The sequence below is a fragment of the Bidens hawaiensis genome, unplaced genomic scaffold, assembly GCF_021521415.1.
Source record: "Bidens hawaiensis isolate Kalapana, Puna unplaced genomic scaffold, B.hawaiensis_p1.1 tig00008796_1, whole genome shotgun sequence".
Classification (NCBI taxonomy): Eukaryota; Viridiplantae; Streptophyta; class Magnoliopsida; order Asterales; family Asteraceae; genus Bidens; species Bidens hawaiensis.
The window spans coordinates 591,290-618,752 of record NW_027491634.1 but is presented as its reverse complement, the minus strand read 5'-3'; the positions used below and the strand labels follow the sequence as shown (position 1 = coordinate 618,752).

At 30.1% G+C, this 27,463-nt stretch overlaps 1 pseudogene; it reads left to right on the top strand.

The window, feature by feature from the left end:
* Window positions 1-23,673: 23,673 nt before the first annotated feature.
* On the top strand, window positions 23,674-25,258 carry LOC143529948 (alkane hydroxylase MAH1 pseudogene; annotated as a pseudogene).
* The last annotated feature ends 2,205 nt before the right edge of the window (window positions 25,259-27,463 follow it).

Below are 27,463 nucleotides of genomic sequence, written 5' to 3'. Positions count from 1 at the left end.
CAAAAGTTGTGAATCCTGTAACATTCGTTACTTTTCAAATCTGAAAACCCGACCTATTTCAAATTTTTGGTTTTTTTTTATAAATATATATATATATTATTAAAAGATTCTTAAGTTTCACTTCAAGTGACATTCGTCATTTTTGAGTTAGTATTGTGTTCGTTAAACCGACCCGGTTTTTCATTTTAATGTACTCTTGTTCGTCGTTTATCATACCTTCATTTTCTATTCGTATTGAATTCCGAGGATTTACGGTTATCATTTGTCGCTTTCAATTCATTCTGCGCAATTAACGAAAGTCAATGTTTTAAAGATAAAACAATTTGCAAACTGTGCGAGTAAAATATAAAAATATCCAAGTTATATAAATTCTATTTCATATAGATTGCACCTCAAAGTTCAAGGACTAAAGAGTAAATATATTTTGAAAATTAATCCGTTTTATTAGTCGAGGTGATCCATTTAGTTATAAATACAATCATATGTTACATATTTCATATGTAATAGCTTTTCCTAAATTTATTTAAATATATTAACCATTACTAATATATATATATATATATACTTTATTCAAATGTCGTATAGATAACATTACTTACGTATAACCAAAGTACATTTTTTTTATTATTATTTAATTATGTCATATTTTTTTACTTAGTTGGTTTTAAAAGATGAAGAAAAATACATTCCTACTACATTTAAATTTTGGTCAAAATTCTTTATAATGATAATAAATGTGTTTGAATATAAATTGTAGGTTACAATTTAATTTTTATGACCAATTACAAATTTTAAATGACATTCATGACCCATTAAGTATTTTGATCAATTTAATACAATTGAAACAACTTTAGCTCACTTCACTTAGAAATAGAGCTCCATTCCTTCCAATTTCCTCACAACTCAATTTACAAAAGATTCTTGTTATTTTCTCATTTTGGTGATTTTCACCTACTTTGATTTATGAAGTCAAACCGTGAAGTTCAAGATTTCTTCTTTTATTATCTAAGTTCTTGTTCCGGGTATGTTTTTAGTTTCTGCTTGTTCGTGTCGTTTAGAACTTAATGTTATATTATTTATTTAACAATAGTGTAGTTCATCAAAAACGATCTTGACTCGTTTATGTATTTATTCGGTTCGGTTTAGTTATTTTATTTATCCAACATCTAAGACTAATTCTTTTCATCTCACTCTTTAAAATATAATACTTTTTACCATGTCGGAAACGAACCCAACCTAAAGTTGAGTCCGGGTCCGACCGGAAATGAACCGAATTCTTTTAAGTCGTCTTTATTATTAAATAAACCAAATAGATTATTAAAAATTATTTTAAATCAAATAAAATCATTTTAACATAAATAAATTATGTATAAATCTAGGTTTAACATTTTTCACCTAAAAACTAACGTTCACCTTCATTAAACCGATAAAATTATTTTATTTTTCCGTTTCGTTGACTATAGCTCGTTACCTTTGATAAATTGTAAACATAATCATTTTTATTTTGAGATAAAACTATAGTTAAAATCCGTGATTCGCAAATATCATAATTCTCGTATTAGCGTTAAGTTATTAATAAAATATTAATTTAAATCGTTAAAACCCGTTAAAGCTTAAACAATATTATTAAAATATAAAAATGCAATAAAATAATAAAAGTTACATTAAATAATGCTTAACTCCGTTAACAAAATAATGTTAACCTTTTCAATCCCGATAGTTAGACTTGCTTTTGTTTTAATTATAGTTCGAGAAGTTCAATCGTTTCGGATTTCTTTAACGCATGTTCGACCGCTTCGGTTTCGTTATCATGCTTTCGGTTTTCATTGCAACGTTTATCTTCAATTTCAAGGTGAGTTTTTCACCACCCCTTTTTAATATTTTCATTATTTTGGGGTAGCATATGTATCCATATTGAAATTCAAGTATTGTTACTTCTATTACAAAACTACAATTCGTATATGGACTTGTGTGTTACTTGTATTACTTGCACAAATTTACTTGCACGAATATTACTTGCACGGTTGGGAAGCCTCATTAAGTATGATCATACGCCCCCTTTGCACTCCGGTCCATTTGTATCGAGTGGAAAAGGGCCTCATTATCCGAGTACGTTGATTGCTATCAACTGGAAAGGACCTTACTTGCCCTAGCTTTGGCTTCTTCTACATACGGGCGGCCATGTATAAGCACCCATAAATCCACATGTTCCAATCGGTTCCCCACGCTCCATACAGTGACGGAACTAGAAACATTTAACCAAGAATCTTCATTATGTATATATGTCTCTCTTTCTATAAATCAATAATAGTGTGCAATAATAGTTATTATTTAGTGACGTAAGGTATGTAAATAAAAAAATGTGGATGCCTTTTAAAACAAAATAAAAATAAAACAAATAGTAGTTATTATTTAGTTATAATAAAAATAAATAAAAATAGATAGTAAAATTAATAAAAATAATATTTATTATTTAGTTACAATATATATCTAAAATCTAAATAAAACAAGAATAAACAAACCAAAAAATGTGTATGTCTTTTAAACTATTTTTTACGACACCTTTTAAACTAAACTAATTATTTTTTCTGGAACTGTAAACTATTAATAGTAACTAAATAACAATAAGCTAATAAAAAAATTACTTAAAACTATTATCATTATTAATTTAAGAAAAGTCAAATGGCATCGACTACTTTACTTTTGGAAGTACTGTAGCAGGCTTTTCTTACTGGGATAATCTCACATGATAGTAATCAAGTTTTATCATTGTTCTAATTAGGTCACTTATACTTTCTTTTGTCTCAATCAGGTCATCCAAATATAAGTTAATGTTCTAATCATAGGTTTTTTACTTGTTTAGCAGGTTGAAATCCTACACGGCATCTTTTTCTTTTTAAAAAACTTATTAATAGCGAAATGGAAATGTAACTTGAACCTAAATTTATTTATTTCTTTTTTTTTTCCTAGTTTAAGATTTAAACAAAATAAAGCCAGACCCAAGCATCTTCTTCACGTCCTCTTTTTCATCTCCGACAACCAGTTTTCTGGCGACCCAATTTTCCGGCGACCCTTACTTTATTTCCGGATAACATATTAATTCCATTCTCCATTGTTATTTTTCAACCACCTTATTAAAACCTAACTGGCAAGACCAACCAAAAGTCAGAAAACCACCGTTTTATCATCAACACCATGAAATCAGCCACCACTCATGGAATGCAAGAAGACCATTGCGATTTTTTACACCCTCCATTTCCCCGTCTATGAACTCACGATTATCGTCCCTCATCAATCGAGTGCTTTTTAAGGTGTTACTCGTCTTATTCTGCATCGATTTCAAGGAGCCAAATCATATTCTATCTTGAAGAGATGAGATTCAAGCAAATGGATTTGTATGTGAAGTTCTTGAAAATGAAGTATAATGATATGAACAAATTGATTAATGATATCAATGGGGTTATAATGGGTGGTTGAAAAATAACAATGGAGGATGGAATTAATATGTTAGCTGGGAAAAAAAGTAAGGGTCGTCGGATCACTGGTTGTCGAAAATGAAGAAAAGGACGTGAAGAAGATGCTTAGGTCTGGCTTTATTTTGTTCAAATCTTAATTAGAAAAAAAAAGAAATAAATAAATTTAGGTTCGAGTTACATATTTCATTTCACCATTAATAAGTTTCTTAAAAAAAATGTCATGTAGGATTGCAACCTGCTAAACAAGTAAAAAACTTATGACTAGAACATTAACTCATATTTAAATGATCTGATTGAGACAAAAGAAAGTATGAATGACCTAATTAGAACAATGGTGAAACTTGATTACTATTTTGTGAGATTATTCTTTTTCTTATTTATAGAGTGTTCTCGAGTTCATTTTAAGGAGAGAAAGGAAATAAAAGGAAAGGATGGAAAACAATTGTTGTGTTCCCGAGCTTCATTTAAAGAAGGAAAGAACAAAATGCGTGTTCCCGAGTTTCATTAAAGGAAAGAAAGGAAAGAAAAGGAAAGGAAAGATGGGTGAAATAAAGAGTAAATGGTGGATGATATCCTTCCTTCCAAAATGGGAGGAATTGAGGAGAGAAAGAAAAAGAAAAGAATATAAAGGAAAGGAAAATGTTTCCTTTCCTTTTCTTTCTCTCGTTAAATGAACTCGGAAACATAGCGTAAGAGCATTTTCGGTAGTTACTTAGGGTATGCTTGGTTGGCGGTAATGTAATAAAGGGGGAATGGAATGGGATAAGGAATGAAATGAACAAGAGAATTAAATAGATCATTACCATTCATTTGTCATGTTTGGTTAACATATATGAATGAAATGATTTATTACTTTATGTTGTTTGGTATCCAAAAAAAATTGTATGAATAAAATAGAAATAATAAAAACATTCCTATATCAAATAATTTTTTTACCAAAATAAAAAAAAACTACATTGGCGACGGTAGTAGTAGCCCCGGTAACGAAAATGGCGGTGGCGGTGGCGACGGTGGTTGTGGTGTAGGTGGTCAAGCGGTGGTAGCATTGGTAGTGATGTCGATGGTTGGGTGGCGGCAACGGTGGTGGTGGTCAGGCAGCGACAATGGTGGTGGCGATGATGACCAAGCGGAGGCAATGACAATGGTTGTGGTGGACCGCAACGATGGTGGCGGTGGTGCGGTGGTTACCGCAACGATGGTGACGGTGGTAACGCTGGTTGTAAGGTGGTGGCGGCGGCGGCGGCGGCGGTAGCGTTGGTGGTAAAGTGGTGGTGGCGGTCAGGTGGTGATGGTGGCGATGGTATTGCTGGTGATTGTTGTTAAGTAGTGGTGTTGTTGAGAAAGTATGGTGAAAGAGGAATAGAATGAAAAAAATGAAGGGGGTGGGAATGAATGGTCTTGATGGAATGAGATTCCATGTATAATGGATGATTTCATTTCATTGAGCAACCAAACACCACTTTTTTTATTCCCACGCAATAAATAATTTCATTCCCTCTGTAATTGCTGCATACCAAACACTATCTTAGTTTCAATCTTTATAGTTACATTAAAAATCACTATAGAGAAATAACTTCCTCAGCTTGTCTAATTTAGTTATTTTAATTTCATTAAAATTCATTAAAAATTCGTAACGTCTAATTTAATATTTTTAAATTCATTACTTGGGGTACCCTACGACTTTAGATTTTTTGTTTACTTGATTCATTTCAAATTAATATACTCTTATAATGGCATTTAAAATTCTTTTATGTGTGTATAGGTTCAGTTCTTAACCGAACCTGCTTACCAACCAAACACTCATATTTCAACTTCCAAAATAACTACTATTTAAGAAAATAATTATCATATTTATTAAAACTTGAAATCTTTCCTACAACAAATGTATAGTGTAGTAGTAGCACCAAAGACAATAGAAGATCTACCATCATATGTGAATATCCACGACTCAACCCAGTGTCAGATCTAGACCATAATTACAGAGATAACGTTCAAAAATATTTTTTTTTATCGTATTTCATACAATATAAACGAAATTTTTTTTACCTTATTTCATACAATATCCGAATTTTTTTTACGATATTTCATACAATAGTTTTTTTTTTAACTTGCCTTTGGACCGATATCATCATTTCTTATAATTTTTGTTTAAAAAGATTGCTAATAAGACTTTGTTGTTTCATCTCTAAGTTCCCTAATTTTAGAAGGGAGAAAATTTAAATCATAAATCTATAATCAATTTCAATTTACACATAAACCCTAAATCCCTAATCAATTACTATTTCTAATATATATTATCCGAATATCCAACGAACCGTAATCAATCATTCAATTGCTACCAATGGGGTGGTGCTCCATTGCCAAAGGCAAAGCCTTTAAAACATCTGGGTTTGGAGGGAAGGTATTGAGTTCAAATCCTAAAGATAACAAAAATTAAAAGTTCACTTTTAAAAAAATCATTTAATTACCCATAAAAAATTTCAAATTAACAATTTATTCGAACAAATAAACAATTACAAGTTTAAGTGGAAGTAGAAGAATACCTAAATTGAACAAGTAAAATTCAAATAGTAGACGAGGAAGTGAGGGACTGAAGGAGCACCGACCGTTGGCTACTCGGCTGCAGCATGCAGGGGGTTGGGGCAGTGTGGGGTGGAAGCCACGACTGAATAAAACTTTGGTTTGTTGAATGTTGATGTCTGACCTAAACCAAACGTTTAAGAATAAAGGAAAAACAAACAAATGGTTTATTAATTTGTGCTTAAATTTGGTTGGGCTTTAATTGGTTTCAGCTTTTAATTTGGTTGGGCTTTAAACAAACAGGGGTAACGCTATATAATTTTTTAGGGGTAATGAAATACGAAAACCGACCAAAATATATAAAATTTGTACTATCGGTGAAAATTTGTATAACAGGGGTAACGTTATATATGCTAGGTCCGCCACTAACTCAACCTACTAAAAATATTAGATAAGTCAACAATCCATAATGGGGTGACCTAGAGGTGCACAAACCATTTTTTTATTGAAAAAAAAGGAATTGAGAAGGAATCGGTTCTGAGTTTCATCAACAAAGTTAATAGCGGGTCAAGTAGAAACCAGTTCCGAGTATGGTCATTTTTTGACCGGTGTTTATCGGGTTTTGTACGGGTCAGGTCCGGGTTTTGACCGGGTAGAAGTGGAACTGGTTCTTGTTGGTCCAGATACAATTTCTATGAGGAATTGTAACCCGGTCTGTACCTGAAGATCAGGTACACAAATTCAGGTCCAGAACCGAGTTTTATGCCCAAGTCTAAGGTGCCCTGAAGATCTGCCCACATAGAAAAATGAGCATCCCAAAACTAGAAGTAGCCAGCCTAAATTTAAAAGTAGCTTTGATATCTCATTCATGTTAACTCTATTATGAACACACTTTGGATTGGTTTGTTGAGAAGTTCTCGCATGATATAACACAAACCCAGGAAAGAAATATATATTAACCTTACACATAAATATTCTTTTCTAAAATTAGGAGAAAATCATTTTCCTATTCAATGAAAGCTCCTTTTCACCATTTTTTTTAGCATACACAAATTAATCATCTAATCTTACTATAATAATAAACAAAAATAATGATTCTTAGTTGTTCTAACCGCATTCAATTCTAGCTTAAAATTTCATCATAATTTTTCTAATCTCTCTTCTTCTTAATCCATGCTATTCATGGATCATGGGTGAAAATGGTTTGACCTACGAGTTACAACATTTTCAATATATTTCAACCTATTATTCACACATTAATGACTATTTACAACAATTTAGTATCTAAAATATAAATTATGCTCTATGTATACCTTACTTTTTATTAAAGAAATCAACATTTTTTTAACAATAAGGACTTACGAATTCGTTTTGGATTATGCAAAGCTTCTCACTTAATATATATAAAGTTTTAAATATGATATTTAATTTAAATTTTCAGTTAACGGATTATTTCATTTTGAATATTTAATTTAATTTTCTAAACATAATCATTTTAAAAACTATTAAACATTAAAATCTTGATTAATTATACCTAGAAAATTTGGAGTCCTACAATTTATGTTTTTTGTGAAAAAAAAGTCCGAGTTTTTTGTTTTTTTGGAAACCGTCCATTCCGGTTTTCTTTTATTTCATAAATATTTATCATATAATCATTTCATCAAAAGAAATAGGATCATATAAAAAAACTTTTCATCGCAGTATGGAACTCATATACATGTACCAAATCATTCTATGTGTTTCTATTTTATTTACTAGGATAATAACCCGTGTTACACACAGGTGGAAAACATATCAAGATACAATATAAAATGTAAAAAACAAATTCAATCAACACAAATATTTGACATAAGTTTTTCACCAACAGATATTACAAAAGATGTTAAACTATGTCTATAAGATAAAAAGAAAATACTTTATAAATAAATAATTCAGTAAATGATGAATAATATAACATAAATGAACCATTATACCTGAAAAAAAATACAAAAACACATTAGTAACAGATTTTGTAATACTATTTGAAAACTAAGCTTACAAATACATACCAAGTTTAAACTTATATTTTCACCCATGTAGAGTTTCTTGAAACAAAAAATGTCGGGTTTAAAAACCGTAGCTTGCATTCGATTCTCCTGTCATGAAATAATAATAATAATAATAATAATAAGAAACATGTGTAGATAATTAATGAAAAGAGTAGCATAGAGAAAAGAAAATATAAAACAATAAAAAACTTACAGATTGATCCATGAGGCCCATCTCCATTAAGAAGTCCTCGTTTGGAGTGTTTGTTATCCTTGACGGTTCATACTCTCAAAACTCTAACCTTAACTGTAGATGGAGATGTTTTGAAAACATCAATTTCATCCAACATTTTAAAGCTTTGAACCTCCATTGTAATATGTTTTAAATCAAATGATAAAAGACTTTACTGAAATAATTCGTTTAAATATAAAATTTATACTAACAGTTGAAGAACTTACTTTGTAAAAGCTTCAAAGGCAGAAGATTGTTTTGATGTGGAGAATGCATCTATGAGCGGATGTTATATACTACATATGGAGATGTTTATTTTTGATAAACACTGTAAGTTCAAAAACCGTTTTAATTAAATAATAAATACAATAAATCAAATTCAACATAATGCAATATACATCCTATAAATAAAACACTATAAATAAGCCTATAAATGGAGCATATAATTTCTAATAAAAATCCAGGACTTGATTTTTGGAACTACCAAAAATTAGACATCTAACTATAATAATAAACCAATTTGAACTGTTGACTAATTTAGAAATCGTTTTAATTAACTCATTTTCTTTTTTTTTATTTTTATTGAAATGTTTGTCGGGGATCCATCCCCTTTAAAAAAAATTCCTGGTTTGCATTTTGTAAGATTGTTTTAATTGTTTTTTTGTAAAATTGTTGTTACAGGATTGTTTTAATTAAAAATAACAATTTTTGTAAGGTTGTGAATTTCTAGTTAATGTATAACTAATTGATCAACTATATTAAAAAAGATTTTAGTTTCCAAAAATAACAGTTTAATGTTACCAAAAATTAATTGTGAATATGTGGAAAATAATTATATGGAAATATGATGATGTGGAGTCATATGTGGACATCCTAGATTAATGACACGCGGATAGAATTGAGTTGGTTTATTATATTAGTTAGATTATAATAGTTAGGTTTCTATCCAAATATAATAAGATTTTCAAATTTTAAATTGATAGGTCATAAAAATAAATTAATATTAGTGAAACTTGGAAAAAGACGTATTATGAACAAAAAATCACAATATATAAACATAATTTTAAGTAACAAACATATTAAACATCATATCGATTAACTGGTAATTTAAAAAAAAATCATACCTTTAAACCCTAAATAGATTAAAACATAAATCGATTAATAGGCATAGATTAAATATCAAATCTATTAACCGTTAGTATAAAAAAATCATGCAGTTAAACCCTAAATCCAATAACAGTGAATCAAGTTGATGTTGTTCTTCACAAAAATCGATTAAACACTAAAATATAAATCATACCTGATAATTGCAAACGATGAACATATTTGATGTTGTTTGGATTATCAAACCGACAAATCATGAAGAACCGGTTATAGATGAAGTGAAGAATCTGGTTACAAACGATAGGAGCGTTATCATTTTCGAACGAAACATGTGCCTTTCAAAGAAGAAACGAAGAACAATTTAAACCTAGTAAATTTAATAAGTTTTTTTTTAATTCTAACAATAATTAGTATAATTAATATCATAATTACATTAATAAGTTACAAAAAATATAAAAGTCAATATCAATGATTAAAATTTTATGGTGAATATGTGGAAATTAGATTTATGAAAGGTTGATGACATGGAAGTCTATGTGGACAACCTATGTGAAGAACATGTGGACAAAATTATGTTGCTTTAATATATTAGTTAGATTTATTATTGTTATGAATCCGTTTTTAACGCTTCTTTGAACTCATTGCAATATTGAACTCATAGCTATATTTAATTTGTTTATAGGTTTTCCATATTAATGTAAATTTAAGATTATAGACTTCTTATTATATGTAATATATATTTAATTTCTTTTTTATCTTTAATTTTGTGTCTTTATTTCAAATAATGGACTTTATCATTATTTTTTTTTCATTTGACAAATCTCGTGTAATGCACGGGCTCAAAAGATAGTTATATATATGCAAATTCGAAGAGCTTATAATTCTCTCTAAAGATAGGTCTTCTTCTCTTGATCTTTCTTTTTTTAGTAGGAGAAATAGATGGATGTTATCGTGCCATGGAGAAGAAGCTCTTGGGCATGAAGGACTAATTCATCGAAGATATATAAGTAATGGCATTATCTCATATATCAAATTCAACCATTAATCCTAGTGGAGGTTGCAACTCTACTTTCTACCATTAATAAGATAACATACTACGTAGTCACTTGAAAGCTACTCATGAATAACATTAAAGACGTTAATCGAGAGAGGACAAATCCATGTGGTCCTACCAATGTTGGATTTGCAATGAAGAGCTAGAGCTAACATGTCACGTGGTTGTTATTATTGTATTTAGGGTTTATTAGTATTGAGGTCACAAGTTCAGTCAATCTTTATATATTTTAATCACTACCGAATAGAATGGACCAATAAAAGTATTTATCATTATCTTACATGGTATTAGATTCGCATTCTACCCCTTCCGTCGCGCGCCAATCACAACAAACCCTAGTCGTCGCCACCGTGTTCAAACCCCAGACAGGGCGGTGTGCCACCACCACCGTCGTTGCCGTGTCCATTCTTGTTTGATTTTTTTTACATTATTAATCTAGTTTTTTGTTTCCTATTCTAATAAAGTCACGGTTTAAATTTCTTTTGCTACTTCTTACAGTCACCGCTAGCTTCTCTATATGTCGTTTGTAATTTTAAGTTTGCAAGTCGTCATGGGTGAATTTTAGTTTGCATGTTACTGACAACAACAAATAAGCAATCGCATTGTTGGTGAATCAATTAGTGGCACCGTTTATAGCGATTGAAGTGTTGCAATTTATGTTTTTCAGTTAAATCCACGACTGTCATTTATCCTCCGTGATTTTTGTTTGATTCCACTGATTTTAAGATTTGTTGACTTTCAATTAAATCAATTATGAAAAAGAGAAAGAAAAATAGAAAGTAGAAAACCCTCTTTACCATGAATGTTAATATTTTAGTGTAGTTGGATTAACTGATCAACTAAAGTAATTGTAATAAACATTAAGCAAGTTACGAATATGTGGAGGGCACACTTAGTTTGTTATGATGCTAGAGACGAAGCCCCTAACAAACAGGGTTGGGGGTATCGCCCTAGGTAACAGGGTTTCAAGAGGTTGCAACCCCTAGCGGGGTTCATGGAGTCCATGGCTTAGGTTAAGCTTCATTAAAAAAAAATCATTTCTTTAATATATGCTTCATTAAAAAACGAATGTTATGATTATGTCACACATAATCATAGGTCTGATTTTGGCGGCAATATTAATAATAATTTTAATTTCAAAATTAAACCGCATAAGGCAGTTTCTTAAAACCCAAACTGCTATCAGATAAACTAGGTGTTCGTGTCATTTGGTCACACTCTCTTGTTAATCTCTCACAAAATTTCATACTAAGGTCTTGTCACAAATCCAGAGTTTTATCCTATTAAGTATTTGAGAAATTAACCACTCAAATAACTTTTAATTTAAAATGTTCCACATGACTCTTTGAAAATCCAAGTGAATTAAAGTTCCCCAAATTCATAACAATGGATGGACTTGATCGGAATCTTGGTCCACACGTTTCCGTCCGATTTGTTTACGTTACGACGGATTTTTCTCGCTAGATTTGTCCCGTTCTAGATCTAATTTTCTCATATATTACCCATATCTTTTTCTTTCTTTTGTTTTTCATCGGACCACGGTTCACTAGCTTTCGGTTTGACACATTGCCGCACGATGACGGTTGTCGGGTGTCTATTTGTTTCTTCTCTTTCTTTTGTTCTTGTCGGACCATGTTCCGTTGCCACCAAAGAACATCGCCTGACCTTAGTCGCCGGCCTCTTTTTAACATACCGCCACACGACCATGGTCGCCGGGTGTCCATTTGTTCCTTTTATTTTCTTTTTCCTTGTATTGTTCGGTTAACTATTGTGTTTATACTTTCTGGGACAATGAAGCAAAATCGTGAATTGTCAAGATTACTACTTTGAAGAATATGGATTATATCTTTGGCAAAATCAAGTGGCTCATAGACTACATGTCAAGAACCAAGATCAAGATTGGTGTTTATTATTACCGCTTGTTCTTTTGTGTTACGTGTTTTAGTGTTTTCAACCTGAGTGCCCGATTCTTAATTTACCGCTCTGTCTGTAAGTATTAGATATATATTATTCTATTTAGGGTTTATCAGTATCGGCCCACGATCATCGCTGAGTAGAATGCCTTAGAATGAGCCAATAAAAGAATTTACAGCTATCGTAAAATTATTAATTCTAATTAACAAACACGTTGTTGAACTGAGAATAAAAAGCCATGCGCAATGATATAATATTCACTTTTATTTAAATTTTGGTTTGAGGTAAATTAGTCTTAAGAATTACACGGATTAGACTTGTAACATGAGCTCTATTTCCGACATTTCAACTCGTCATCTCTGGATCTTCCAACTCACATTAGGAGAAATAGAAAAGGATGTTATCGTGCAAGGACGTCTTTAGGTACATCGAAATAAAGTTAGGTCTTTAACGCCCCACTTCCTAAGGCCAGTGATTTCCAAAACAAAATTAATAATTATATATTTATATTTTGAGATTTATATTAATGTGTGTGATTTGAGGGGTATTTAAACAGAATTAGGTCTGGGAATGTGTAAAGAACTACGTTACTTTGTATTTGCAAAGAATAATATCTTGATTTCTTTTTGGAGTGAGGGCAAGATGACTTTTTTACAACACAGGGCCTCGTTTATAAACATCGTTTTAGGCCCCCCAAAGAGATTGAGTCGGCCGAGTTATCATGTTGTGGAGGAGCAGGACTAACCTTCTAATTCGTCAAATATAACAGGTAATGACATTATCCCCATTTTGAAGTTATTTGAGAATAAGAATCTTGTTGTTCAAAAAATTGAGAATACAACCTTTCTTTCTGGATGTTGCATCTCTATTTTCATTGATGTCATTTGCATCGTCACGGACCCCTATTAGTTGGTGTAAGGGCCAATAGGTCTCACTACATGTGAAAACAAAATAATATCAATTGGACAAAACATTGACTAAGAAGCTAGCTGATGGTCCATTTGAATTTATGACTCATGAATCATGCAATGGCATAAATTAGAGGAAGAAAAGTCTCTTGTGGTCCTTGCAATGTGTGGAACACAGACCAAAAAACCCGCATTCTTATTTCTTTTGCGGAGATGTTAACATTCTTCCATCCATTCTAAATTTATTTAAAAGGGCGGAAAGAAACACAACCTGTTGTTCGATCAACCAAGCCTAAGCCGAACACCTTCAGCTTTTCCTTTAATCATCAACCCAACAAATGGAGCGGCCGACCTTGTGGTGAACTCAATCCGACTAATTGGCACAAATGAATATGGTTTAGTTAACTACCAATACAGATATATAAGATTCAATTACAGACAATGGTTAACAGTAAACGAATCAATGACAATAAAAGCTCAATATTCCTAAACGTTGATAATTTCAAACCAAATAACTGATGACATAGACCTAATAAACAATCGTTTACTCAATCACAATTACTAAACATAAAGCTGGATTAACCGGATAATTAACCAAAACTGATATCCAAACATAGATAGAAAGCACAATCTGATATCCAAACATAGATAGAAAGCACAAATTAATTAATCAGTTCTTACATAAACCATATGCTTGAAGTGGTCACAAAGATTTAGCGTCTCATCTGCATCATTCAATGAAACACACTCTTTAGCCTTATAAACATGTCAAAACTCATCATATTGCGTACGCACGTAGAGACAAACATGTAAAATTTAAAAGAGAAAAACATATAAACAAGTGCTTTTTATATGCATAGCGTAAGCATTTTAGTTAAAACTATAAAAATTTAGAGAATATAACCCATTTATCAAAAATATTAAACGTTTTAGGTGTTAAGCATTTGTTTATAGAAAGCCAGACCGAAAAAAAACCAAAACTGTTTAAAATTGACCTGATTATGTATTTGAGTTTCGGCTCGATTTTAAACCGAAATTTAACTGTGTTATCAGTTAAAACCGAATAACAAAATAATGACTTATTATGTTTTGTGAGTTTGCCACATCCAATAACAGCCAAACCTAATTAATAACAAATAATGTTATTCGGTTTTTGGGTTGAAACTGAACCGCAATTCAAGTTCTGTTATCAGTTCAATTTTGAATCTATTGAATTTGATTCGCCTCATGTTTCCAATTTTGGCTGAAAGATACTCAAATCAAATAAACTAAAATCAACCAAAAACAGCCTGTCACATGGCAGCACTCATGGCTGTCATTTTGGATTTTTCTCTTCAAATTAACGTGGTGCAACAAATTGAATGCCATAAGTTCGGACAACATTTTTGTCAGAGGCCTGATTCCTGAATATTGATTCAGGTAAATGTCTTTAATATGAAAAAGAAAAAAAAGAAAAATGTTTAGCTTCTTTTAACGACAAAACAGTGATTTAAGGTAGTGTTAAAAAATATATATATTAACACTACCTAATGTGTAAACCCACTACTATTATTGTGAATAATAAAATTTATGTCCTTAGATACGGATTAAGGTATAAACGAACGCGTGCACAATATTCAATAAATAAAATTTATGTCATTAAACACAGATTAATAAGTAAAGGGCTTTTTTTTTTGGTATAATTTATATTTTTCAATAAACTCAAAATGATTATAATAAAGTGGCAGACAAACGGACACCAAGCTGTGCCGTAACTCCCTTTTGAATAAAATCATATATAAGTAAAGTAAAATAAATAAAACTATTAGGTTACAACATGTTTTTTACACATGCGTAATATATGTAGGTTACATAAACGTAAAAAAATTACAGAATTTTTAACGCACCGAGTTGACTTTTTACACATGTGTAACAGACGTAAAAGTTAGTGTAATCACTTACATATTTATTCTCTCTCATACTTTGACTTTTTGGTCAAATTTAATCTCAACCACATATTCTAATCCATTTAATTAAATGTGTAACCAAAAATTGAGTTCTTAAGTTCTTAAAACTCAACATGGTTCTCAAAATATCCCTCCTATATATATATATATATATATATATATATATATATATATATAGGAGGGATATTTTGAGAACCTTGTTGAGTTTTAAGAATTTAAAAACTTCATTCTTAACCACACATTTAATTAAATATATTAGATTATGTAGTTGAGATTAATTAAAAAATTAAAGTAGAAGAGAGAATAAAGATATACAGTGATTACACAACTTTAAACGTCCATTACACATATGTAATAAGTCGACTCGGTGAGTAAAAAATTCTGTAAATCTTTTTACGTGTATGTAACCTACATATATTACATATGTTTAAAAAAAATTGTTATTTTGAGTTCTTAAAACTCAAAGTGGTTCTCATTTGAAATCTCCTGTATATTTCCCATGTATATATAAGTATACTATATAATTATATAACTATAATTCATTTTGTGTATCGTTCATAATTACAAGTGGATTTTAGTTCTTTGTCTAAGGTGCAACTCTTATGGGTCATAACTCAGTCAGTTGTGTTAATTAATAGGACCAGTCCATTTCTCCAACTTTTATGTTGGATGTGAAGTAGCGACATGGATCCATGATTTTTTCTCAGTGGGGGCAAAAACGGATCATCAAAACGGGTAAATAATGGACCGGTCAAAAGGGTCAAAATGGAGCGGTCAAAGTGAGCCAAATAATGATAATTTTTTTAACTGTCCCACTCTGGCCAGATTATATTGTCTTAACTAGGCTCACGTTGGCCTTCAGAGTTTGGCCTGAGCGTTTCCCTGGAAAATCGTACCACTGGCTGCCACATGACATTCATTATGCCATCATAAGAGCAAAACTCTCTAGCGTAACACAAGGTGGGACGAAAACCCGGGTGGATTTCAGATTCAAATTGACAATCTCGCAATGCCTAACTCAAATCTTTCATATAGTTTTTTCGTTTTTAGTTTTTTATAAGCTAACTTTACATTAATTAAATGATTATTGATTTATCATTCTTTGAATGAGGTTATTAGGTCTCATGTTATATTATAAAAAGTAATTACCAAAAAGTTATTAAACCAAAAACATTTTGCGTTTTCGGTTTTTATACACCGTTTTGTTTTTTCATGTTCTCTCTCTTTTAAATTGTTGTTACAATTCATTAAAAAAAAATATGAACTATAAATTAAAACCTAGCAAACATTCATCAAGACCTTTTCAAAGTTCTTTTTTATTTTTATTTCAATATACCAATTATAGTTTTAAGAGTTAGGTTATAATAGAATATATGAGTTTTGTAAAAAGAATAACAAGTAATTTAGTTCATTAATTTTGGGCACGGATGTTTGAGATTATTTTATAGATGAAGTCAAATGTTAAATAAGGGTAAGAGCATAATAGAGATAGAACATTCATTGACGTCCTCTCCCCACACATGAGACATATGTCAATTTTCTCATCATTTCAAAACGTCAATAACTTTTCTATACTACATTTTTTAAAAAACCAAAATCACCATAATAACTAGCGATATTCTAATCTTTTATATGAGTACTATATTGTTATATAAAAAATTAAAAAAAAATCAGTGGGTTTATTTTTTCCAAATTGTGGTTTACCAATAATTATGTTTTACAAATTTGTGTTTTATCAAATTGTGTTATATAATTGTGTTTTCATTGTGTTTTTCCATTGTGTCTTTTTCTATTGTGTTTTTTCATACTCTATTGTGCTTTTTCTAACAACTTTTTTCCGACAAATATTTTCCAGATAACTTCCATCAAAATTTTCCGGTAACTTTTCCGGCAAAAATTTCCAACGACTTCTCTGACCAAAATTCCCGGCGAAATTTTCTAGCAACTCTTCCAACGAGGTGGTGGCAGTGGGCGATGTAATTGTGGTGTTTGTTGGAGATAGGTGAAGATGTAAATGGGTTTTTGAGATTAAAGTATCGGACCAAAATACGCTCCTTCTTAGCATTCTTAAGAAAATCAAACTTCTTATTTGAATCCAACAAGTGGTTTTAATATTTTTATTTTTGTCATAATTTTAGGTTATTTAAAAAACAGTTATAATTCTAGCAACGTTTTTAAAGACTTGTTTTAAGCCAAATATTGGTATCCACTTAGGAAGAAAAAAGGGATACATTCATTACACAATAATATTGCTTGAAGCTTATCGAATGTAATATTTTTGTTTTTCTAAGTAATAATAACTTAGACTATCTACGTATGAAAATCATATTATTAAAAAAATCACTAGAACTTTAAAATGATCAGTCAAAAAAATTTCTATGCCGTGAAGGGAAAAAAATAGCTTCTATATATAACTAGATAAATTTGTTTAAATTTTTTTCTTGATTTTGAAAACTCAGGTATGGTGATTATAATTCGATTTCTCATTTTGCTTTCATTTTTTTTCTATTGATTTGATGAATTTGGGTGTTCGAATCTTCTATGACTGTATTATGGATTATAAATAAGAGAAATTACTGTTTGCGTCCATATAGTTTTAGGGCGGAGGCACAATGAGTCTTTAAATTTTGTTTTGAATTGGTTGAGTCCCTGTGGTTTCATAAACGAACAATTTGAGTCCATGTCGCTACGGAATTACTAGTTTACCCTTTTATATGATCTGTATGAGTCCTTGTGGTTAAGTGATTGTTCAATTTTAGTCCCTCTTTAAAAATTTCCTTCAAATTAAAGAATTAAACACCAAACTATAACTAATAAGCCATAATCAACCAACCAAACCATAATCAACCAAAATAAATGAACTGAATTTTTTTAACAAAAATAAAAGATCCGAACTTTTTTTTAACAAAAGTAAACAAACCGAACTAATTTTTTTAACATAAATAAACGAACCAAACTTTTTTAACAAAAAAAAAATACAAACCAAACTATTTTTTAACAAAAATAAACGACTCGAACTACTATTTAATAAAAATAAAAGAACCAGACTACTTTTTTTAACAAAAATAAACGAACCGAACTACCTTTTTAACAAAAATAAACGGACCAAACTACTTTTTTACTAAACTAAACGAACGTAACTACTTCTAAAATAAGTAATAGAATCGAAATCCACCTTAGTGCAAGCCACGACGATATTTTTGTTAAAAACAAGTTCGGTTAGCTTATTTTTGTTTAAAATAAATTTGGTTCATTTATTTTGTTAAAAAGAATTGGTTTTGGTTCATTTTTTTTGTTGTTAAAAATAAGTTTGGTTAGCTTTTTTTAAGTAGTTTGATACGCTTGTTTTTGTTAAAGCGAATTGTTCAGTTCGTTTAGTTAGTTAAAAAAAGTTGTTCGGGTTTATTTATTATTAAAGAAAAGTAGTTCGGTTAGTTTATTTTTGTTAATAAAGTAGTTCGGTTAGTTTTAGTTTTGTTAAAAAGTTGTTTGATTTGTTTATTTTTGTTAAAAAATAAGTTTGTTTCGTTTCTTTTTTGGTTAAAATGTAGTTGGATTCATTTAATTTTGTTAAACGAAATGAACTAAACTGCTTGTAAAAAAAGTGGTTCAGTTCGTTTAGTAAAAAATGTAGTTTGATTCGTTTATTTTTATTAAATGATAAGTTCGGTTTGTTTATTTTCGTTAAAAAGTAACTTCGGTTCGTTTATTTTTGTTAGAAATGTAGTTTGATTCGTTTATTTTTGTTAAAAAATACGTTCGGTTCCTTTATTTTTGTTAAAAAAGTAGTTTGATTCGTTTAATTTGATAAAAAAAATTAGTTTTCGTTTTTTTTTGTTAGAAAGTAGTTCGGTTCATTAATTTTTGGTGAAAAAGTGGTTCGGTTTATTTACTTTTGTTAAAAAAAGTTAGTCTAGTTCATTATTTTTGTTAAAAGGGGAAGGGGACTCAACGTGACCAATTATAAAAGTTCAAGGACTCAGAGTGACAATGTATACATATATAAAAGTAAAATGTCAAATTTACCCCTAAAACTAACACAATTAAATAAAGGTATGGACTCAAATGGTTCATTTTTTAAACCACAGGGACTCAACCAGTTCAAAATATTTTTTGAGGACTCATTGTGCCTCCGTTATAAAATCACAGGGACGCAAACGGTAATTTTCTCAATAAATAATTATATTTTATAGCTTAACAAATGTTAAAGAATCAAATAACAATTAAGAAGAGACTCTATGAAATATCCAAAAACTCAAAATATTTAAAAATGAAAAATCTAAAACGTTTCTTGTTATTTGTTTAGAAAAACTGGTAAATATTTTCTCATATTTAATAACTAGGTTATAGCCCGTGTTCTATACGGGTGGAAAAATTTAATAAAAACAAAAAAAAATTATTATATGTAACTAGGTTATTGACCCGTTTACGACACCGGTGAAAATATAGAAGTTGTCAAGTACACACATATAATTTCACACGACAAGATATTTTTTAATATGTTTTTTGAGACATCAATATGATATATAACTGCAATTGATATTCATACTGAAAGAAAGTACCGCAAAACATGAGCTCACAAAAAATGAAGTTACATAGTAGAATGTTTACAAACAAAATTTAAAATTTTATAACATAAACTTCATAAACCACCAAATATTTCCTTATAGACAACGTTGATGCATCCATTTAGCAGTACCTTAGGATGGCATAGCCTTAAAATGAAGAGCGATGTTCTTATAATATTTGTTCAACTGTAAAATAATAGATTATGATTAATAAATTGAATATATAAATATATATATATATATATATAGAATCATAAATTATAACGTTTTTTTATCATGATATATCATATATAGTTATATTTGTACCTCTCTAATTTTTGTATCCTTCTTTCCTCTACAAAAATGTTTCACAATCACAACAGAGCATAATAAAATCAACACCACAAGAAACGCTAGAATATTATATTCATTTAAAGAATAGGTTTGACGGACCAGCTAACCTTAATTTGACTTTTGGCCATTCTTCATAATAACAAGTGTGTTAGGTTGATAATGCATAAGTGGTATTCAGATCATGATACAACTTATAGTGAGAGTAAATTATAAAGTAATAAAATACGAAATTACAAACCTTGATGTCAAAAGAGGATAAAGACTTGGAATACATAGATACTTTGGGATGGACGGAATGATGAGAAAAATATAAAATATATGAAAAGAAAATGACTTATTTATAGCATGATTTGTTACAAATCACAAACTGTAATTAAATGATTAAATTTCATGAATTATGGAAATAACTCCAATATTTTGAAAACTGTTTCATAAAGATCATTTTAAGGAAATGTCAAAATAGAATTAAATTTAATTAAAAACAGAATAGCTATTTGATTATGATCAATAACAAAAACGTTTTAAATCGTTTGAATGCTAAACCAATTTATACATTGTGAATTATGGAAAGGTCAACAATCAAAAGTTTAAAATATAATTTATGCAATCAAAATATTAAATCACCTTAATAGTATGACCAAGAGTTCTTTGACAGAAGTACCTTCAAAGATAAATAAAATTAAGAATTTGAAAAATTAAACAATACCTTAATTTGAAAAATTGAAATAAATAAGTAAACAATCTATAATTTAGAAATTTAGTTGTTTGTTTATAATACTTATATTTTGATACGAAACGTTTCACCTTATTATAAATAAGGAAACAATGTTTATGCTTTTTAATTTAGCCAAGATATTAATTGTAAATTAATACAATGATTAAAAATTATGTTTTACTAACAATTTTGCGCTGCAAACAAAGTAGCGACTTTATTTGTCATTTACAATTAACTAAAAATAATATTGACTTAAATATTTAATGATTTGCTAGTATTATAAGTGAAATAACAAAATGCCATTTGTTCATATGAGTTACGAGATGATTTAGCCAAAACTATGAACAAATAAACATTAAAAAAAGTTAGAAGACTTACCATGATGATTGCTCGTTGGTTTAATTTTAAACAACCATAGTAAAATAAGTAGGTTGAATTCCTAAATCCCAATAAATATTCAAAAGCTTACATGTATAAAGGACATTAGAAATTACCGAACCAAATAGAGAAGCACAAAGGTGTTTCATCAACATTGACTGCATTGCGAATAGTTCAAGTCCCGGTGGTGTTATAATCTCAATTTTGTAAAAAAGAAAAAGAAAAATTGAACCACTTCACAAGATACACGACCGAGTTGCATTATTTATGCATATCGAAGTGGTGAAATGGTTAACTATTTCAGCCAATTCCCTAATCATAAAGCCAACTACAAATAAAGAAATTCAGTATAATGAATTAAAATTAAAACCATAGAATGAGAGAACGCACCTCATAAACATGAAATTAAAATATACACCATAGAATGAATTAAAACAAATGTCCACTTATAGTTTAATAAATTGATTGTTTCCTTTAACTCACATCTCTAATTATATAATTTTCATCAGTCCCCAAATAAACATACATTATTGTTAAGACTATGTTAATATCAAATAAAACACTCAAAAATAGAATAAAAAATTATTACTTATTTGATCGAAAATATGTTAATATGAAATGTGTTGGATATGGCATAATGTTTATCCATTTTGATTTCGATGCCTTTCATTGTTTGATAATACCTAGATTTGCAAAATTGGCCAGAATATGAATTTTGAAAGTGAATCAAATTGACCCGTGGCCGTCACGGGTGAAAATATAGAAACCATCCAATAAACATATAAAATTTAAAACAACAAAGGTACAAGTATAACTATATCTTGAAAATAATTAGGGTTACACAACATATTTCAATGTATTCAATGTAGGTGTAGAAACAGATAATTAAAACATTACTAAAAATGCATTAAATTTAATGGTAAATATTTATTTTATTATTGAATTATTTTATTGATAAGAAATTCTATAATGGTTTGTTATTTATGGAAAATAGAAAAATGAACCAATAGGAAGAGACTAGAATGTATTTTTTTATAATATATATAGATACGTAAATTCAATTGTTTCATATAATAATTCTTATTTATGACTTTTTTGTATTAAGTTTTTAATCTATATATATATATATATATATATATATATATATATTATACATTATAATTTTAAGTTGAAAACCAAATCTTGATGTTTGATTTATTTAAAATAAAACATTCATACCGATATTGTTACATTAAATATTGTGTGTACAAAAATGATATTTATAACAAAATGTTGCCACGGATTTAAAAGCTAAATTTACAAATACTAAGGGTTTGTTGTAAAAGAAAATAAATAAAAATATATTATATTTTAAAATAAAGAGAGGAACGATGAACAATCTTAAATGGTTGTGTTAAAGAGATATGATAAGACAATATGTTATTATGAATTATGAAAATGTTAACAACTAAATATAATTTTGGCTTTATAGTTGAATAGAAATCACATTTATATATGTTAAGTCAAGAAATCAAACACAATTACCATTTTAACAGAGTTGGTAAGAACATTTGGTTTGAAACATGAGGTCTTGGGTTCGAAACCCGTATAACACAATAATTTATTTTTCAAAATTTTATAAAGCATTATGGGTCATGGGTTCTAATAAAAAAACGGGTCATGGGTCATAATATAATAAGAAATAGTGACATGATATTTACATGACATTATATGTGAAGTGCCTAGTTAAATGACATGTGCACAACTTATGTTGTTCTAATGATATAGTTAAATTAGATTAGAAATGAAACTTAATACCCTCATTAAAAAATGGTAAATCAATAATAATCATTTAATGTATTAAAGTTACCCATAATCCAACAAGGATAGAAGAGAGAGAAAAAAAGTCTATCAAAAGTCAAAACTACACTAAATAACATCATTTTAATAAATAAAATTTCCATCTACTCTCTTATTTTTTTTAACGGGCAATACACATAAAATGTTTAGGTATTTCGTACGGGATGAACTAATGGTAAAAGGCCACTACTAGCTGGCCCAACCCAGCCGTCCCTTAAGCGCCTCCAAGTTTTCTTCAGTTTTGGGAAAACCCTACTCGTCCGAAGACTAACTGGTGGTAAAACCCGAATGCCCTCAGAATCAAACTAAAGAGTCTTTCTTAGTTGAGCCATCTATATCCCTTCCAAAATATTGTAAGTAGGAATTGAATTTAAGTCTCTATTAAAAAACCTAAACTCATCTACCCTTTTATGAGAAAAAAAACACTTAAATACGTTGCAATTGCTATTGAATAATCCTTTTTTATTAAAGTTTCTAGTTTCTGGGTTCTAATTGGGCTTTTGTTTGTCTAAAAACTAGACTTCTAAAGGGGCCTGTATGAATTAATCAACGACTTCTTCCACTTGATTCATTGGGGGCCTACACCCTCCCTCAAGCATACGTCAATCCGCCACTAGCTAGTTGTCATAAATAACGGCTATTTAAAGGATCATGGATAATATTGTATCGGCCATCACCTGTCTTGGCCTTTTACATAACATGATTACTTCCATGGCTTTCCTTGAAGGCCTAACCGTTCTCTTTCCATTCGCAATTTGCTTTCTGATTATCTCATTATATATACGTCAACGCCATAATTCTATCATCCCCACAAATTGGCCAGTTATTGGTGGATTACTGACTGTCGTTGTAAATTTTCACAGAGCCCATGAATACATCACTGATGTTCTCGCGTGCACTGGTGGTACGTTCTTGTTCAAAGGACCTATGTTAGCTAAAATGAAGTTGCTTTTCACCTCGAATCCTGCAGACGTCGATTACATTATGAGCAAAAACTTCCCAAATTATCCAAAAGGCGACAAATTCAATGACATCTTTGATATCTTTGGAGACGGAGTGTCCAATAGTGACGGAGAGTTATGGCAGTTCCATCGCAGAACGCTCATGCCCCTCTTTAACCATCCTAGTTTTCATAGTCTCCTCAAAAAGACTATTTGGAGCAAGGTTGAGAAAGGGTTACTACCTGTACTTGACAACATTTCACAACAAGGGGTGGTGACGGATTTGCAAGACATATTTCAAAGGTTTTCGTTTGATATCATATGTCTATCATTTTTTGATTATGACCCAGAAAGCATGTCTTTGGATTTGCCTTACATTCCATGTGAAAAGGCTTTGCCAGATTCAGAGGAAGCCATCTTTCTTAGGCATATCCTGCCGCAAAAATTATGGAAGTTGCAACAACTACTTCAAATGGGAAGTGAGAAAAAGTTAAGTGATGCTTGGAAAAGCATTGATCAATTCATATACAAATGCTTAGCCGAAAAGCAAAAGGATATTAGTAACGTGAACTTTCAACCGGCCGGAGTGGGAAATTTTAATTTTTTTAAATCTCTAACGAGAGAGATAAAAGACCAAAGTGTCACGTCTAGGGATACCAAAACTTTTTTGAGAGACATCTTGTTTAATTTGATGCTTGCAGGAAGAGGTGGCACAAGTAGTACTCTCTCTTGGTTTTTTTATCTTCTTGCCAAAAACCCGGTCGTAGAAGATAAGATTCGAGAAGAGCTTGAGACGGAATTACATAACGAAGCCGGTGGGAAATGCAGCAATGATATTCAAGCCATAGATTTGGGCAAATTGGTTTATCTTCATGGTGGATTATGTGAAACCTTAAGGCTTTACCCTGCGGTTCCGTTTCAGCACAAAACTCCAGTAAAACTGGATTTGCTTCCGAGTGGTCATCAAGTAGATACTAACACCACAATCATTTTATGTTTTTATACCATGGGAAGGATGGAATCAATATGGGGAAAAGATTGTTTGGACTTTAAACCTGAAAGGTGGCTTAAAGCAGAAGGCGGGATCAAACACCAGCCATCTTATAAGTTCCCCGCGTTTAATGTTGGGCCAAGAACTTGCTTGGGTAAGTCCATGAGTTTTACTCAGATGAAGATAGTGGCTGCTGCAATCATATACCGTTACCATGTGGAGCTGGTTGAGGGCCATCCTGTCTTACCAAGTAATTCTATTATCATCCAGATGAAGAATGGTTTGAAAGTGAGGTTAACTAAAAAGAGGTGAAGTTTAGTTATAGGTTTGACGTCAGCTGATTGTTTTACTTTTGTATCATGATCAAAATTCAGCCCTTTAGGAGATCTGTGAGTGGTTTGCTTATAAATAAATTAAAGTGTGCTTATTTATAAATTTGATTTGATGAACGGTTGATTACATCTTATGAAGATATTATTAAGGATACCAATAATAATGTTAATTAAGTATTTCCATTTATGTTCAAATGCATATTTAGATATGATTGAGATTATTATGGGATTATTATTGTCCACCGTAACTTAGGCAAGATGAGATCCATTCCTTTTTGTACCTTCTGTGTTGTAACAGGCTATTTAAGCATTGTAATGTAATACAATATTCAAGCTTTTAATCATACAATCAATCTTTCATAGATATGAACTCAAATTAACTGATAATAATAGAAGTAGTACATACCGTTTCCCAGCTTCTTAATGTCCTTGTTTTGGATCTTTCATAAATCCACTTAATAGCATATGTTGTTATAGGTCTTATGGTAGACAACCACATCAGGCTTTTTACAAGACCACTATATATACTTGGATCAACTTCTTGTAGTGGAACTCTATGATTATTCCAATTCTGCTTTCATTGGTTTTGAGCATGGGCTAGCATCTTGCATATGAAATCTTAGTAAAACTTCTTAAAGCAAATTTCTTTGTGAAATAATCATTAATCATGATGTTGTCTCCTTGTTTAACTTAATCCCAAGAAAATAATGAAAAGTTCCTAGGCCAACCTTTTCAAATCCGGTCTTCTTGAATTCAATAACTAATTATCTTGGCTGGGTTGTTAAATGGGAAATTAAGTTGTTTACATAAAAACAAACAAATAGGAGATCTTTGTTGGTTTCTTTTATATAAAAGGTATGTTCATATATATGGACACTTTTTTAAGTTATGTGTCAATTAAGAACTCAAAATAATCTTGGTAACAATCAGTAAAAATTCTAATAACTGTTCTTTATTGCGATTACAAGAACAGATCACCACAAATAGAAAAAACTGTGATTGAGAATATTAAAAACGAGAACAGATGAACAAGATGGAATTTCAGTATTTCACCAACAAAGTAAAACCCTAAGAGACGATAATACGATTAGGGTTTTGTAATAAGGTTATAATAATTTTGTAACATTTCTCATTAAACTCAAAAACGATTAGGGTTTGAGAGAAATATATAGTATGACTGATAATAACAAAATATCTCAAAGCCTTGTACTTAAACTAGGACTTGAACCAGCAAACTCTTCAGTACAGTTGAACCGGTACAAGCAGCCATCCAGAATCCAAGCCCAAGCAAGCTGGTTAGTTCCAAGCCCAAGTTTCTTTACAATCCACAGCATCCATTTCGGGCCCAACGTATTTTGTCACAAATAAAAGAATAAGAAACTAAAAACAGATATATAAAACTGATATATATATAAACCTATATATATTTTAACATTATGTTTAGCCAAATATCCATCGATTCAATCATACCAAGAACGAGGTGCTGGTTTGACTCCATATAAAACTTTCTTAACTTCGCATACTTGATGTTTCTCTTTTTTATAAATATACCAGGAGGATGCTTTATGTATGCTTCTTGACATACATCTCCGTTTTGGAATGTCCACTTAACATCCGGTAATCGATAAATTATGCAACATTGTTTTGCGCAGCTAATGTGATATATAGTTGAGTGCATGGTTTAGAACCGTATTATAGTTGCAAAAACAAGTTAAGATCGGTAGAAACCTTATGCTATCTAAAAATAGTAAGAACAAGTCATGAGCGTACATTGATTAATTAAATAAAAGGCTAAGATTGATTACACATCTTCATTAAAAATATACTATAATACTTAATGAGATTTATATGGGTATTTTTGTCATTTATATATTTTCACTAAAGAGGTAACCCCACATAAATAAAAGAGTTTCTTACATAGCCTTTTTCGATTAAATATTAATTTCATCAACCTTTTAAAACATAACTTCTATACGCTTTTTATATTTTTCTAAAAAAAAGAAAAAAATATGCTATAAAATCAAACTTTTTTTTATTTTTATCGGGGGTATAATATTTCTATATTTAGAAAAAAAAGGTGACATTTAAAAAAAAGTTTAAAAAAAAGGTGTTTTATATCTTAAATTATACATCAATGACATTGGCTCAGTTGATAAATGCCAGCTGGGCAAATGGTGTAAGGTCA